At 45.5% G+C, this 17,938-nt stretch overlaps 1 long non-coding RNA gene across 1 annotated transcript; it reads right to left on the bottom strand.

Annotated features, from left to right (window-relative positions):
• Positions 1-7,714: 7,714 nt before the first annotated feature.
• LOC141748504 (uncharacterized) lies at positions 7,715-17,705 on the bottom strand. The gene is made up of 3 exons (XR_012589008.1): positions 17,652-17,705; positions 16,144-16,298; positions 7,715-9,602 (listed from the first exon to the last, which is right to left on the bottom strand). It is a non-coding gene; the product is annotated as an uncharacterized LOC141748504 (long non-coding RNA).
• Between the last annotated feature and the right edge of the window lie 233 nt (positions 17,706-17,938).

Here is a 17,938-nt window from a genome sequence, read left to right on the forward strand (position 1 = left end):
AATAAGGATATGCAAAAGCCAGATAATCAACAGGTTATTTGGCTGCAGAAACCTCCTGCTGCTATCTGTCCAAACATAAGGCAAAAGAACAAACACTAGAGCTCAAGACACGGTAGAATCAAAATTTCCATCAAATCTAAGCAAAAGTAATGTTTCACTAAATGCTCACTGGTTCCTAAGATATATTCTTCAGCCTATCAAACAAGTTCATAGGATATACTATATCAGCACTTATAAAGCTTGCTGGTGGGAACATTGCTCACAAATACAGGCTCAGATGTCAGTCACTCTGCTGTGAACTAGATGATAAAAATATGCGTTTCTTTCAAATATATGTTTCTGTGACTAATTGAGGACCCTGCCTAGGTTACGATGTTTTGCAGCACCAAGAATTCCTTTAAATTAGAGGTGAATATCAGGGAATCTACGCCCACGGCACAAAACCCTCTTTGGGTAGACATAACTTTTCCTGTCCTGTGTCTCAGAGACAGGCTGGGGAGTGGAAAAAAAAAAAACACAACAAACCGAAGTCAAGAATCACAAGAACAACTCATCAGTCAGCCTTATTACGTTATTTGGAGCCAGTTGTCAGATTGCTTACCACCCCTGTATGGTCAGTTGATAAATACGCAGCTAGGGTCTGAGCAGTGGGGTTACAAAGAAGCAATTATTCTCACAGCGTGAACACAGAAGATGGTGGGATAACATTTTCTTTGAGATGTCTCTGAGTATATTTAACTTCGGAGCTGTTTTGTTCTCAGCATCTCCAGCAATTGCAAAGAAGAGACCCTTACACAGTGCTGCCCCTGGGGATTTTACCTACATTTGTACCTTATGGCTTCTTTAAGCAAAAAGGTCATTTGGGTTGCACGTACATGTACTGCTCTTTTAGTTTACGAAGAGAAGAAAACCCTGTTCAAAGACCCTCTGAAAGGGGATCAAGATGCAAAACAGCTCTTGCCCTGACCTAGCGTATTTTAAATATCAGAGCTCTAGTCTAACCTGATGCTTACGTGGTGTTCCCAAGCACTGAGGAAACGTACCTACTGGTACATTAAGTGAGACTGCAGTCGATACTTCTAAAGTGCCTGTTTATGCTGCAGCTGAGAGCTGATAAACAGCCTTGCTTCCAGTTTCTCTTAATTTAGAATTCATTACATCTCTCTTTCCATGAAAGATAAACCAATAGCTGCCCTTGACAGCTGTTTTCTTTGGGGTCATTCTTTCTATCCACCCTTCTACTCTTTCTTCAGGGGGTTTTGCTCACTGTAATGCTAGCTCTATCAATTTCATTCAATTCTTCCAACACAATCTACAGGGACTGAGGAGGACAGCAAAGCCAAATGCATTTAACCATTTGGGTACCAGGCACCAGCGTGAACTACGATAGTTAAAGGAACCACGGGCAACAGCGCTATCACAATAAGGAGCATGAGTAAGTGAGAAGATTATGCCAAAAGGTGAGACACTCAGCAGCATGCCAGCTGGATTGACTTGAGATGCTTTATTTTGGTTCAGCTAGTATTGCACCTGGCTGCAAACTCAGCTGGAGGTTCAGTGGTGTGAGCCTGCCAAATATACACACAGGGCACATCCAGCCTTTTTAGAGCAATGATTACTTTCCAGGACTCTGATTTATTCTCGGAAAAGGACAGATATGACTCCTTGAAGAACATGAGAATTCCCCATTACATCAGTGGTTTATGTAGTACAATGCGATTTCTCCAACGGCAGCCGTAGGAGATGCTGTTTACAGAACATGAAGTCTGTGTGATCCCTTCCTCAGCAGATTCTGCCAACACCCAGTCATTGCACATGGGATGTTGAAGGGAACATCCCTGCCTACTCCCTTTACTATCCCCTCAGAGACTAGTTATTTGTGAAATTATCTTCTCCTTTTCAAGCCTGCTGATGCTATTTAAAAAGCTCCTCCAGTTCTCTGCCTGAAGAAAGCTTACGAAGGAAGGTAAAGATGAGTCCGGAGAACAAGAGGGCAACGGAAGATGAGCAGCTTAAACCATACCATCCTCACTAGTAACTCAGGAGTACAAGTAAACATTTCCCAGTGCCCCAAGTCTGGAAAACCAGTCTGACACTGTACAGAGGGTTCCCAGTGGCCTGCTGAGCATTTAGTGTCTTCACTCCTATGGTGGCACCACAGACCTAAAGCATTTAGGCTATAAACATCTCAAAGAGGAAGCAGAGGCAGTAACTTTCATATTTCCCCTGTTAAAAAAAAATGCAATGATGTCCTCGGGAGAAATTTTCATGGTGCTTAAGAACATCATGACTCCTCATTTTAGAAAGAGCATGTACTATCCATAGGTTTCTCACATTATTCATCCCTCAGCCATCTCTTCAGCATCACAAAAGATGGACTGCAGAAGAAACCCTCAAATTATTACTTTTCTGTTCACAGCTGAGCATATTTCTGCTCATATGCTGTGATCAGCATTTGCTCACTGAAGCTATAAGACCTTCTATCTGAAAACCCATGGTTAGCAAGAGGTAATCTGTGATAAATTAGTGCAGAACGGCAAGAACAATATTGACAAACCTTAGACGGTCAAAGTCCCAAAATGCTGATAGCAGCAATAGAATTTAATTAGGTTTTTAAAGTAATCGGAAAACAGAGTGAACATCAAAAGGCTTCCAACTACACTGGGACTTGAAAGAAGAGTGGGCTAGGTCTTGCAATTTGTTATTCTTCAAGCTGAAGAGACTTCGATAAAACCACTGTGGGCTTTTTAAGCTTTTTTTTGGTCAGGGACATCCCAGAACTCCCTCCTGCCATTCCTGGAACAGTTTATTCAAGCATTTGTTCTCTGTCTGGTTGATTTAGACTGTCTGATACTGGCTCCATTCCCAGATCAGGTGATTTGGAATTTTTACGTGGACATGGTAGACTCCAAAAAGCCAGTCCGTGACTTTGCACCGAAATCCCATGAGCAGTCTTCAATCTCAAGCATTTATGGCTAAAGACAGCTGGGGGAGCAACCTCTGAACTAATGCTGGTAACGTTTCTGTGGCAGCACTCAGTTCTGTCCCCGTGTTGGTCCTGTTCCGCAGAGGGGCACAGGGCAGAACATTGATGTATCTGACTTGAGGCCCTAAGCCATAAATTGTTTGAGGCCAGATCAGAGTCAATGGGGTGTAGGAAACAATTCTTCCTGCCCTACCACTGTCTGTGCAGGAGTAGATCCACCTCTGGCATTCCCAAACTGGAAGTGCTAGTCAAACATCTGTCCCCCTCCATCCCACCCCCCAAGAAGTGAGAGAAATGCCACTAAATATCAGAATTGGGAACCATACGCCAAACTCATCTCTGCAAATGAAAATCCTGCTGCCGGAAAGCAACACATGGGGAAAGTGAACCATTAACTGAGCCAAACCTGTCCACTCCCTCAATTAAAAGGGAGCAGCTACTGTTTCTATGGTGGATGGGAAAGATACCTGACTTTGTATGGCACTGGAAGAAGACCATGTTCCCTGGCAGCAAAACCTTCCCCTCTCCTCAGCTGTAATAAAAAGCCACCTCTCCCTCTCTCCTTACCAACCTCTCGTTAAAGGTTCAAATGATCCCCAAGCAGAGAAATGTAATTAGGATCTAGCTCCCGGGAATTGCTATCAGTTTGCTCACACGGGCTGGTAAATGGCTGAACATCTCCATCCGCCTGCCAGGCCACGATAGGGTTTCCAGTGTCTTTCGCCAACGTACAGCACGGTGGCTCCCAGAGCTCAGGAGAAATTCTGCCTGCAAGCCCTCAGCACAGTCTTCTGATAACGCAAACTGCCAGCCAGCATTTTTAATTAGAAGAGCAGCTACGATGGAAGAAAGTCGAGATTAACCCATTGAGTCGCCCTGTCCCATTTGCCCAAAAAGGAATAATCTTATTTAGAACCTCCTTTCACTGACAAACTCTATCAAGTGCCACCATCCACATGCGAAAAGGAGAAAGGAAAATAAAACAGTAGACTCACACAACCGAGGCATATTAGACCTCAAAAAACACTGCACTGTGTAAACAACCACAATTCTGTAAGGAAATTCTCGTCTTTTAAAGACAGGTGGTGAACAGTAGCAAGGGACCTAGGAGAATTCTTCAGTCCTCTTTGATCATCCAGATGGCCTGAGCCTGGAAAGCAGGAAGTTTTTCCTTTAGAAAGAGCCAGGCTCTGCGTGACCTCAGTGATGTCATTTTGCCTTCCGGACCTCTTTCCCCACCTAAAGATTCAGGAATGGTTATAACAATTCAAATGTTCAGCCAAAGGTCCCAACGTAGTTACAGAAATACCACATCAAATGCCCAAATCGTGTACAAAAAAAATAAAATCTCTATCTCTAAAAGCTCCTGTGTTGTTTGTCAGAGCTCCAACCAGCCTACACTGTGGTTCCCTTCTGGCCTATTACTCTGTTTTTAATTCCCATTTAGAAAAAAAAAATTATGCATTCAACCATGTCTCTAATACAGCACCATCATTGGTAGCTGGGATCCCTGATGTCCTCCAGCTGTGACGTTTGGCTCTCATGGCATGGATTTCATTTTTCAGAGTTTCCTTTATGTCCGAGTCCTTGTGTCAGCTTTATTCCTTATGTTACTCCACCAGCCTATCCTGTTATTTATGTTATCGTGTGATCCGCTGCTGCACTGCAGCATACTGATGTATAAAGGCTTTTTTTTTTTTAATCATGGGCTGACTTTTCCTGAAGTGCACCTAATGAGGAATTGCCAGAAATAACCACTGCCCTTGCCCAGCTTCAAAATACAATTCTGTAAAATATTCAATATTATATAGATCAGAACCTTGTCATTTATGTTAAACCTTCATCTGAAATGAGAGAAGGTTGTACCGTTCTGCCATGGATCCCTTTCTAAGATTCAGTAGAAAACTGATCTACAAAAGCTGTAGAATTTTAAGGATAATTTTCTTTGTTCAGGAAGAGCTAGAATGTGTCCTACCGTTGCAGGGGTGTGAAGAAATGAGGCTACAAGGATGAAGTGAAGGTGGGGATGGGGCAGAGGTCGGGCTGGAGGGGTCTATGCTGTCTATGGAGCAGGAGAGTTCCCATTACTGTGAACATTTTAAAATCAAACTGCACGAGGTACTACAGCAAGCATGATTAGAAAACACTCAGAAGGCAGAGAACTGACCCAGTTCATGCCTTCCCTTTGAAGTGCCAATAATTACATCTTCCCTTTACCCTATTATCCTTCATTTTATTGTTTTAAACCATCGGACCTACCTTCTTCTCACACATTCCTCCGAGTACAATTAAACTCAATTAAAAATGCCACTTTAACGAGAAACAAACAAAAAGGAACGTTATCTGTCTGTGCTGCCCTCTCATGCTCTCTCTGCTCCAGCAGGTAGAAAAACACCACGTTCAAGTGTTTGCAGCTTTTTTGAACTATATCTTTAATTTCAGATGCACCTGGGTTCAAAGAAACATCAGATTTCCTTTTGCATTTTATATCTCGGGCTCAAACAAGAACTCTGGGTTAAGATGAGTAGATTCTTGCTCTATCTTTTGCAGGTATTCTTCAGGGCATCCAAGCTTCATTTGAACCGTTATCTTAGAGTCAAGAAATATATTGCTCATGGATCTCCAGGGAAAATGACACAAGTGAAAGTTATTAAGTGCACAGCCTCAATATTTGTCCATCCCTTCCCAAAGAGACACAAGACAAGGCTACTCGCTTCCCGGACCATAACTGGTCAATCATTTTAAAGCCTGAGGGGGAGGAAGAGCACTAGCTGTGGTATTAAAGCAAAGCATCATTAACAGCACCGCGTGTTCACAGGAGCAACATAACGAAAAGGGAATATTTACAGCCAATATCAGTTTATGCAGTGAGCACATCTGCCCCTCCCTCAATAAAGCCCAATTCTGAGGTTTGTTAGGCTTTTTAAAAAAAAAAAGTGGTCAGACCTAGATTTATAAAACCTGAGGACCTTTATCAGACAGCGGCTGTGCATGGCACGTCAGTGTCCCATCCTGACCTGCCAGGCACAACCACTTCACCGGCTGCACGGCATGGGCAGAAATCCTCCACTGCATCGTTCTGGTCAGACAACGAACGTGACCTTTTGAGTGGTATTTTTCAAGTCTAACAACTTTAAGCACACACCCCAGCCCCCTCCCCATGCTCCCTCCAAGAAAGAAAAAGCCTGTCCGTAACCCCCCCGACAGAATTGCCGCGCTCCCTGCCCAGCCAGGGCTCTCGGCTCAGTAGCCGCGTGACGTTGCTCAGGAGAATTTTGCTAAGACGTGGCTAGAAAGCAAGTTCTCAGCACCACCGTACAACAGCTTGCCCAGGTTCAGGGAGCTGCACAGGCTGGCCAAGCCCAAAATGCCGGATTCGGTGATATTTTCCTGAGTTTTGGTTGTCAGAGGAGGCAACAGGCACGTTGATGACAGGCCTGAAACCAAAAGCAGAGCTTTGAAAGCACAAGAATGGAGAGCTGGCTGGAATTTTATACTTTTGGGCATTTATCACACCCATAGTTGGTAGCTGGCAAGTTGTCAGCAAAATACAGAAGCCCACAGTGGATTATTTTCAACCAGCTTATTTTTTTGCAACCAGAACGAGCTTGACAATTAACAGCAATCGTGTTCAGAACAGATACCAGCAAATTAACTTGGCTTATTTATATTCCCCCCCACCCCCCGCTTGCCACGCAGGGCATCCTAAGGTCTGTGGATACAAGCAGAGAATAAAGTGGATGCTGAAGGGAAAAACACAAGGTCTCATTTACAATGCAGTAAGGAGAACTGTAGGAAAGGGAGGATAAAATATTATTGCAAGCTAACTACAGCAGAGAAACTGCATGAGCCACAACAGAGCTGCTGATAAGGCATTTATTTAGAAATTGAGAACAGGGAAGTTGGCTTTTCTTAAAGGATTTTTGGGTTCTCAGCATTTCTTTTATGTTTAAATGCCTTTTTTTTTTTTCCTTACTCCTTTTCGGTGTTACTTCACAGCCAGATTGAGTCAGACTTATTCTAGCTGATCTGTAGCTATGTATTTGGAGTTTCACAGAAAAACTCTTCCTTTAATTTGGGGGTGGGATGAAGGGAGCCGTTTCAGGGGAACGGGGCAGAGGAGGAGCTGGAATTTGTTCTTCCCCATTGGGTCTCACGGAAGAGCTTCGCGAGCTTTAAAGCCAGACAGAAAAACACAGCGGCGCAACATGGCAAACGCGGGCTTTGTTTCACCGAGCTCAAAGGCTGATCAGCTCGTGCTAATGAGCTCGACAGCGCAACTTTCCAGCTCTCAAGGTCTACCTGTCCCAAATGCCCCACCGCCTAACAGCAGAGCCCCGAATGTTTACGGCCTTTGGATGGGCAGTGCTAGAAACAACTGCAGCGTCCGTTAACACTGCACGCTCCTGACACCCATAGGAGGAAGGCAAGTCTTAAAACAAAAAAAAAGAAAATAAACGGAATTGCAGTCCAGAGAACAACTTCCAGTGCAGATTATCAAATAAGGCGCTGTTCTTTGACTTCATTTTTGGCTGACAGACTTTCTGACCTCTGGTCATTTCCCTAGCAAGGGCTTTGGACCACTGCAAGTAAAAGCCTCCTTACAACAGGCTGCAAGCTTAGGTAAACTGCTATTCCTTATTGCCACCAACATTCATTCCCGGCATGTAGCACTTTTCAGTACTGTCTTGGGGAAGAAATAAAAAAAAAAAAAGAAAATTATGCACGATGAATCTTCTTGTGACCTTTAGTGTAAACTTCCCACAGCAAGAAGAGTGCCCGAGCTCTCGTGGCCACGGCGCACACACGCTCAGCTGGCACGGGAACGGGCTCGAGATGCTGCCCTTCAGGCTTGTATCATTTATCAAGATAGGAGGCTGTCAGGCAGGAGCACTGGCCCAGGAAAGGGAAGTGGTGGCAGTTTACCTGAAGAAAATAATAGCATACGGCTGGGTATTTTGGCAGGGGAAAAAAAAAAATCTGTAGCAAAATTATCCTAATGAAAAGTTGGAAGTACTTACTGAACAGAGGCATTCTGATTGAATACCAGAGAAATCATTATTTTAACCCAGGGGAAGTGTACCCTTGAGAGCAGTTTGGGTGGGGTGACTGGAAGAGCATAAAGAGAGAATGCCTAAACCCATGTTTAATGCATTAAGAGATTCCAACCCATTAACACCTCATATCCCCATTTCACTCACCTTCTGCCTCTCCCAAAGAACCTGAATTCCACCATGAACCGTAAGGAAGGAGAGGGAGTATCACTGAAGGACACACCTAGGTAAAAATGTCTTTCCCCTCCTTGCTCCTTTTTATGTTTGTATAGAAAACCAAAGGCTACTTTTCATATTTAGTCAGGGAGTGAAGGCAGTAATCCTTCCCACAGCAAGTAGTATCACCTGAAGCATCTCACACCAGCTACATCACACTTGGGAGGGATTAATGCTTTTCCTCTTTTTAATTTACATTTACAGCACTTTACAACATGAATCCAGAAATCCTCGGCTTGTGCTTTGTACTCCAAAGGTTAAATCATTTCCTTTATGAAGATGTTTGGGGTGTGAAGAAAATAAATGCGCGCAATAAAAATAAATCAGCTCTTGCTTCGCTGCTTAATGCGTGTAACCTTGCCTATTGCCTCATTCAAACTCCATCCTCACAAAAGCTTTGGAGAGCAGAGAGGCAAACTTAAAATAAAAAATGACAGCGGAGAGAGCGCGGAAGGGGAGAGAAAAGGAAGGAAAGATGAGTTTTCAGATGAGATCTGAAAACAGATGGGGAGTGACTGAGGCACAGAGATTCATTGTTCTTGCAGAAATAGCTCTGAACAGATTATTAAAAGCAGCCCATCTTATACTGTCACACTGATCCACGGGAGTCTTTCCTAGAAAATCTAGCAGCTTTCTCCCCCATTCCCAGCTCACAGCTTTCTGCAATCAGTTCCACAAGTAACCACATCCTTTCCCTTGAGAGCTCCTCTTCCCTTTTGCCCCTGCCGCCTTCTGGACACAGCTGTGAGGGTGCACTCAACCTGCCTCCCACCACCTCTTTACCACCTGACAGTGCAAGCAGTAGTCGTCCCAGGGCTTCCCCACTTTATTTCAGGACGCTGGCTGGCAATCTAACAAGGTAAACACACGGTGAGGCTTTCCCCAGTGTTCAGAGGCACTGTTGGAATATAAGAACATGAGCGTCGACTTTTAATTCTCTGCTTAACTGAGCACAATAGATTTGACTCCTAAAGCATACTAGCACAAGACTCAGATCAGCTTTATGAAGCATGACAGCCTCTGATTTGACTGCATGACGATCAAGACATATGCATATTTTGCATATATGTGTTGTCCATCTTTGCTAAAACCAAGCCCAGTTTCTCCTTAACTGGAAGCACGGCTTTGATGGATTGCAGGAAAAAAAAGATATATCAGAGCTCCTTGGTTAGGTTTGAGGAGGGAACTTTGCAGGTAAGGGTTGAAAAATGTAGTCATCAGCAAGACCATGTAGACACTCCGGTGCAAGACATTCAACTTCATGAATTCTTAAGATATAGGCTTTGCTTGGATTCCTGATCAACTGCTCCATCAACCTCATTCTGTCAACCGGGATCTTGACACTCCTAAAAAAGAATAAATTATGGTCTAGGCAAGGTATTTGCTCTTGTTAGGCCTTCTAACATCCTGAGAGGCAAACACAAGCCACTCTTACAAGTTGCTGAACCTATCGCTTCCTGTGCCCCATGCTGCCCCTCACCACTGGAGCGCAGGTATAAATTATACTTAGAAGAACAAGACCATGTCTGAGCATCCCAGGTTATTAAGGGAGGATTTTAAAGTGACTTTCACTAACTATAGGTGTAATGCCCAGGCTTATTTCAGCCTTTCCAATAGAGGGCTACCTTTCTGAAAAAATTTAAAGCTTTTCAGATCAGATTTTCCTTTAACACAAAGGAGCAGAGCAAAGGAGACTTTCCGCCCTTTCCTCCCCCAGCCACACAGATTATGACGTATGGCAGGTGGTGAAAAGCAATTTCTAAGAGTATCAAGTATGTTTTCGCTCCAGTCCTCACTTGAGGAAAGCTGCGTTGCCTGCCCACTGGCAATTGATTTGCCATGTTCCAATTTAAGCAGCAGATTGCCACAGTTACCCAGGCACTTCGCGTGCCTTGCATGGTCGCTTACGTCAAAAACAAAGTCCTTCTTGGCTGCTCCAGGATACACTAAAGAGGTAACTGTCAAGTCGCAACAGCTTCAGGGCACCTTTGCTTGCCACATGTAAACATTGTCTTAGGTGTTTACTTAGTATCACGTCATAACAATTTCGGGAATGCTCCAAGGGTTTTAGTTTTAAAGCTCTCCAAGGAATTTTGTCTTTTCAATTGGATAGCAAGTTCCACCAAGGGATCTGGGGCTCAAGGTTTGGCACCATGGGTGGTGCCCTACAACAGCCCAGGCACATAGCTATGTACCCCTAACTCAGAGAAACACAGGCGCAGTAGGTAGAGGACCAATTTTGGATATTGCTCCCTGAAATAAAGGGCTTAAATCTGTCAAGGCTTTTGGATATGCCAAGAGTGGCCTATGGGATCACAAAGGAATTGCCTTAGAGGCAGAAATACCATCCATATTTCTATCCTCTGTCCAAGCCACTGACCTCTGCCTTCACTGCAAGTGTGACAGAAGGGATAAAGAGAGACCCTGACATGTCCAGACTAACCCCTCAGATATTCAAGCCTAGGCTAGGACCCTTTCAAGGACTATAGACACCTCAGGAGACATTACCTGAGACAACACATTGAGAAAGAAATTTTAGCACTAGAACATCAGTCAGCTTAATTTTTTTCTAGAGCTGCCTTAGTCTGGGCTAGAATCTACCTTGGGCAACCAAGCTGTGGAACCTGCTGATCACCAATCATCTTCGTGTCCGACAGCCTCATAAATAGTGCCGGTGAGGAACAAGCTGTGATGGATGGTTTCACTTGCTTGAAAATACATTAGGATGTAGAATAGTACATTAGGATGCAGAATAGCACAATCAGTGCTACTGGCTGTTGGTTGTACCATTTAGCTGCAGCTGCACTCCTGTGTCTCATGACCATCCCCACCTCATGCCATCCACAGCTTTCATAGCATAACTGCTGCTTGACCCTCATCAAACCCCATCTTGCCTTTTCCCAGAGCACGTAGCACAGAGTCCTGGCTTTCAAAGCATTAACCTCCACTCAGACAGCATTCCTCACCCAGTCTCTTGGCTTAGTATCAAGAGACAAAAAACCCCCAACATGCGGCATCTCCCCAAAGATTCCCGCTTCCAGAGATATTTCTGTGAGCGTATGGAAAGGCTTTTGTAGCTTTCTCCAAGACTGCTGCTGCTATCGTCAGAGACAAGCAAGTCTCTGCAGAGAGACCAAAAGTCACCTGATGTAGAAGTAGGAGAGATGCAGAGGGCAACTCTCAAGCCCAGCATCAGCTCTGGGAAGGAAGCCACAAACCAGAGGCTCACAGCCATCTCCCTGCCCTGTGAAATCCACGGGCCATCCCAGCAAAGCTACACACTATAACAACATTTTGTTATCATACAAGGAGGCCCTCTGAGACATCAGCATCGGCCTTTTCATCAAGACTATCCTTAATATGTAACAGGCAGAAAGAAAAACGTCTCCATTCACAATAGCAAATATTTGTCACACTTGGCTGCAGAAAGTCGCCCCAGCTGTTATACATAGGCCCAGAGGAAAAAAGCTATTGATAAGCAGCTCTTAAGTCTTCCACTGATGTCTCAGCAATCTCTGCTTACGTTCCCATTCTGCAGGGGCTGTAACCACATGCACAGATTTAACCAGAAGAACAAAATCGGCCGCTCTCTGTGGGATTATTCAGATGCTGACTTGGTGCCCTGGAGGGACCGAGACAATATTCACGCAGCAGTGACTGATGAGAGAAAGGAAAGAAGAGGCAGGAGGCTGGAATGAGACCAAGAAGGGAAGAGCTAGAAGTCATCTGCAAAATTCTATTAATCACATTGGAAAGCAGCATGCCTCTCCCCCGAAAGCCTGATAAAACGCTGAGGATGTTGCTTTCAAATGCTTCTGGTTTTGTCACAAATCTTAAAACTTCAGTACAAGTATCTGAACACAGGAACTGAGGCCTCTTGCTACAAAGATACAAGAAAAAAAGGTAAACTAAGACTGAATCTGTCTTTACCGATGTATTCGGATTAATTTGAATTGAGTCCGACTTTTTCCCAACATTTCCTCAGTAAATGTTATAGGCCTTATATGAATGATCCATCCACCCAAAAGCTCTTTGAACCAATATACAACCAGCAACTTGATAAATTTACCTGGGGATTTGGTGTTTTCAGGTTAAGCGCAGTCCTTAAGAAAGGAATTTTCGTCCCCCTGAGAAATTAATTTTTCAGGAAATTATTGAATCCTTCACTATTTTTCTAAAGTCATTCAATGCTTCAAGTGCTAGCAATGGATCATATACTGTCTCAAGAACTGCCATAAAGAGCTGGAAAAATCACCTAAAATTGTGTCTGTCTGCCAGAAATCCTGCTATCTGGCACCACTCAGCTGGGATCATCTTTTGCCTTAAGAGTTCCTCTTGTTTTGTATGGCTGCACAGGTACGGAGCATTTGCGTATGGATACAAAGCAATATTTTCCCTGGCTTTTGATCTTGTTTTATTATTGACGCTGATAAGCCAGAAAAATAAAGGTCACACGTTTCTCCAGATGCAGCAAGTTATGCACAGGTCACCAAAATTCCTACAAAGTTCTACCAAGTTCCTGGTTTGGGGTTTGGGTTTTTTTTTTGTGATCCCCCCGCCCCAGTAAGATTTCCTTTCCTTACAGATTCTCAGTTCTCACATCTTCACCTACCACCCGACTCAGTCCTGACTGCTGTCATGGAGCCACCTTTGCCTCCTCTTCCTGACCACTGACTCTCCACTCTCAGGTGCGCACTCCCACTGCCCGTCAACTGAGTCAAAACAGCAACGGTTTTTCTGCCATGAGCACACAGAATTTTAAAGAAATTCTCCAAAGTCACAGACTAAGACAGAACCTGGAGTAACACCTCTAGGAGCGTGAGGTCTGTGGACCAGCATAGTCCTTCACACACCTTCAGCAGAACCGGGCAACCACCACTTCGGTTGCTGCCTGGGGACCCTTCAGGACTGACATGTCATTAGATGAACTTTCTGGAGCTCTGTTTTCCTCCAACCTGAAGGATTCAGTTTTGTACAACGTTTGTGGGGTTTGTTGTTGTGTTGGTTTTTTGTTTGTTTTTTTTTTCTCCAGCATATCGTTTTAAATGCCTCCATAAGTTCTTGAAGTGCATAGACAAGGGGGCAAGGTAGCCATCACTTTGGCATCTTTTTACCTATTCTCCAAGAACAACTGCCTGTCTTCCAACAAACTAATCTGAAGAATGCCTGTATCTCATGGTGGCCAAACAAAAAAGCCACCAGGGTGAAAAAAAAAAATCATTAAAGTAATCTTCAGCTTTGCTGTGGGCAAAGCCTTTCATACAGCTTGCTGTAGACACTGCTATTCCAGGGATCTTACTTTATGTCACTAACCACTCCAAACACATGCATGGACAACAGATGTTGAATTAAATAGTCCATATGGCATCCCTTATACTCAAATGGAGAGGACTCTGCAGACGTGTGCTCCAAGGAGACGAGCTGGCTGCTGGGCAGGTCCATTGCTGACCTCTGATGGCCGGAGCCAGACTTACATGGCCAGGGACAGTCTCCAGGACAAGGTGGAAGGATCCTCCACCCTTGTGTTTGTCACTCCTGCAGTTAAGAACCAGCAGCTCCCAAGCTCTTTATCTTCTTCTTTCTCATCTTTGCAGAGACCAGTTTGAACGACACCTTGGATCACAGGGGCAGGAGGAGGTTGTGAGTCAGGGGCAAGACCATCCTTGTAAATGGAGTTGAGGGACCCATGCTGTGCTCAGACCTCACCCAACCACAGCAAATACATTCACAACACACCAGTGCCTAGTTACAGCACATGGGGGGACCATAATGTCCAGTACTCTGTCTGCTCAGCTACATCAGGTTCAACGACGACAGTATTGCAGCTGCCGGAACCTCTTGTCCCAGCAAACCGCTATTGGCTCAGGAACCCGTGTTCCAATGTAGACACTCAAACTGGGCTCCACCACAATGGATAATTAGACATGGCCATAATCAATGTTTCCTCACCGCACAGCAACACACCAGAAATCTTTAAACAGGAAATACGTGGCGGGGGAGGCACTGGAGAAGGGGTGAGGCATTTCAGACCAACTGCTCCCTCCCCCCCTCCCCAAAAGTCATGGGAGCTAAAATAACATTTCTTTCAGCAAATGTCAGAAGAAGGAACTTTCATGACTCATCAGCTGTTGTTTTAGCCTGCAAGGGACTATAAATTACACTAATTAGAACATGGTATTTTTCTTGCAGTTATACAAAACACTGTCTCTTCCTGTGACATCTAAGAGCAGAGCCGTCAAGCAGGAGCATGCTCTGTACGTGTTTTAACTAGAATCCACGATTCACTTGCAAGAAAATCCTCCAAGCAGCAAATTGGTGAGAGCTGGCAGAGTGCGTCAAGAGAGCTGTGCTGAATTATGAGAGGAGGGAGAGTAAATTAGCGGCCAATCGAACCTGTCCAACCAGAAAGGGAGCCATTCCTTACTGTCAGGGACTACAGCACCAGTATCACTTTCACTCCAAGTGGAAAGAAGGTAATTTATAGGGTCTTCAGCCCCTCACACCATCAGTCCACGCAGATAAGAAGTTTAGCATTTGTGACACTGTTTTCTGGGAGCAACCTATTTGCATTTAGCCACATACACACACGCACAATCTTCAACAAGCCAAACTGAAAAGCCTGGCTATAAGCTGTCACTTCAGTTTTCAAGCCTGAATTATCCCAGCAAAGTAAAAGCAGAGATTTATTCAGAGCTCAGCATCCTAAATCTGGCAATTACAAGAGGCTCCTGCAGAGCCATTGCCCCGACTCACCTTCCAGCAAGGCTCCTTCAGGGCCAGATTACAAAAAAGGGTTGTTTTTTTTTTTTATACAGCGCTCCTAGAGGGTGGCAGCTCATTATGGAGCCCCAGTCTATACATCCCCCAAGGTGGGCATGTATGTGGGCAACGCACCCATAGAACCACCGTACTGCTGAGGAGAGAGCTGCTTCTTGCAGTGCCTTATTCATCGCAACAGAGTTTGTGAGCTTTGGCTGATTTCCCCTTTCCAAGGAGATAATTGCCTGACCTATGAAGGCCGATGGGACTCAGTTGCCACCCACTGGTGGTGGTACCACTCAGCCCAGGGCTATGGGGCAGGCTGGAGGTGGATGCGAAGCAAGGAGAGACCACTAGCCTTGGCCAACAAGCTACCGACTACATCTAGTCATGCATTTTCCTCAGAAAGCTGTGTTTTTCTCCCGAAGAGTCAATGACCTTCCTCTAAACAGGACTCCCTGGTGTTTCACCACATCTTAAAGTGTTTAATATGTTCAACAGTAGTTATTTTATTGATTTTAATAAAAATCTCTTGTGCCACTGCGTAGAAGCAACAGAATATCTACATTTCTGTATTGTCACCGGGCTTTGAACGATGTGAAAAAAAGTTTTTGAAAAATGAAACTTTATTTAAATAAAAGAATACCCTCTTGGTTGCAAAGCCAACACACAACCCAGAGCCCGAGGTTTCTGCCTCCCTCCAGAAACTCCCGGCACAAGCACCGCAGGGACATTGTCCGCTTGTGCTTCGCACGGAGATTGCAACCCGGCGGCTGGAGGGGAGCAGCGAGGGAGCAGAGCCCTCGGATCAATCCCGTGCTAAGAAAGAAAAGCCTTTGGCACCCGCAAAGCCCACAGGAGCGTTTCCCCAGCTGTTTGGAGCAGGGGCCTGCAGGGGTCCCTCTTACTGCTCCTTGCGAGCCACCACCGCAGCCGACAGCAGCTGGGGAGCGAGTGCTCCAGGGCAGCTGCTCTCACAGCTCCCCTCCCTCCCCGAGCGGGGGGCACGGAGATGGACCCAGCTGCCTGCAGATGCCTCCCCGGGGGCAGCCCCCCCCCCCCCACCTCCCGCCCCCCAAGCGCTGGCTCCCTGCCCCACCGCCCGCAGGGATGCGCCGAGCTCCTCACCTGCGCACCCCACCTCCGCAGGGAAGAAACCGCCGCGTTTCCCTCACCCTTTCTGCTGAAGTTAGCAACTCCAGGAGCCCAGCGGTATCTGGCGGACATCTGGCCACTTGGATTTCCAGACAATGACTCATACACACATCCTGGGACGGCAGAACCTGCCGCATTGAGAAGGGATATTACCGAAGGTCCCACTTTTCTCTCGACTGTGCAAGCTTTAATTGGCACCTGAGCCTCTTTTACAGCAGACAAGCAAGGGGCTAGTCTGGGTATTAAATACACACACACACACCCCCCCCTCAAAAAAAACATCCCCTCTGGCAAGGCAGCAATGGACCAGCAAAGGGAACCAGAGAGGGGTCCACAAGGGAATTTGAGTATGCAGCTCCACAATCCAGGGCATCACCAAAGGAGCAACAATATAAATTAGAAAAGGAACTCTTGAAACAAAGGGAAGGATTCAGAAAGTTTGTTCCTGCTGCTTGCCATGAACCACAGCCCAGGTGCAACACAGGCAAATCTCCAGAGCAAAAGAAGTCACCAGCAGAGAGCAGGTTCTTGCTCTTCACACTTCACTAACACAGCACAGTGGTCCATGAGCTATCAAAGTTTGAAGAGCCCTAATCTAGAATAACACTTCTCAGCCAGAGGCTTGTGAAAGACAAATAGGACACTGCTAGGTGCTGGAAATATTATTCCTTTAAGTACAGAAAATGTTGCTATTCCGCTGCTGGCCAAGATCTACATCATCTTTTTGAAGCACATACAAATGTAAATGGCCCAGCATTTTGTCCCTAGGGTTTTTTAACTCTTAATTTTGCAGTAAACAGAATCCAAAGAGAGAGGAAAATTCTTTAGCTTCTGTTAAGGTACCATCACTCCAAAGAGACAAAGATAAGTTGCTCCGGAAGGTCTCTATGTGCTGTCCATGCCATAGCAGGACAGCAGCTGGAGGGACAGCCTGGTAAAACTATTTAAAACCCATGGCATGTTTGTCCTGTCTGCAGAGCTGCTGCTTCTCTGATTTGGAGATTTTCAGCAATTTCCAGCAGTGCCTCTCTGCTCACACAGGCCTTATCCAAAAAGGAAGGAGCCCATACACCCCCTTGCTACCCCCCAATCCCACCCTGCTCCAGGAAGGGAGCACAGGTCTCCTCTGTGTGAGGCTTGCTCAGTAAAACAGACAGCATATGGCATCCCACGATCAGCCTTATGATCTCATCTTGTCTGACTGCTATTTTTACAGCTTGTTATTAATAAGCATAAACTAGGCATTTGAGGTGCTGTCATGTCGCATATTCACACGCTTACAGCCCAGATGGTGCTTTATCAGGATTACAGATTGCCGGGCAGAGGAGCAGGCAGAGGGGAGCCACGCACGGCTGCACGCTGGCTCCGCTCCTTATTCCCAGCTACAAGTAGAACGTAGGCGACACGGAAGAACAGAGCAACAGGTCTGTCCTCAAGTGAAAGAAAATGACCTATCAGCAAAACCGCAGCAGTAGTCCTACCTTAGGGAACCGCTGGAGGATGAACCATGATTTGCAGCTCCCATCAGACCCAGCAAAACAAACAGAGCTCTCCTTGGGGGCTGGGTGGGTATATGTGCTCTCTGAGCAGGAGCATCAGCTCAACAGCTGAGCTCCATAATTTTCATTATTTCCACCCACCCTGCCGGCTATCGCTTTCCCACCACATTAGCAGAGAGGAGCTAAATTTAGGACACCTGTGAGTAGGCTCAGCTGTGACCATGCTCTCATCTTCCTCAGACCCACTCACAGTCCTCACTGACTTCAGG

The sequence above is a fragment of the Larus michahellis genome, chromosome 9, assembly GCF_964199755.1.
Source record: "Larus michahellis chromosome 9, bLarMic1.1, whole genome shotgun sequence".
Lineage (NCBI taxonomy): Eukaryota > Metazoa > Chordata > Aves > Charadriiformes > Laridae > Larus > Larus michahellis.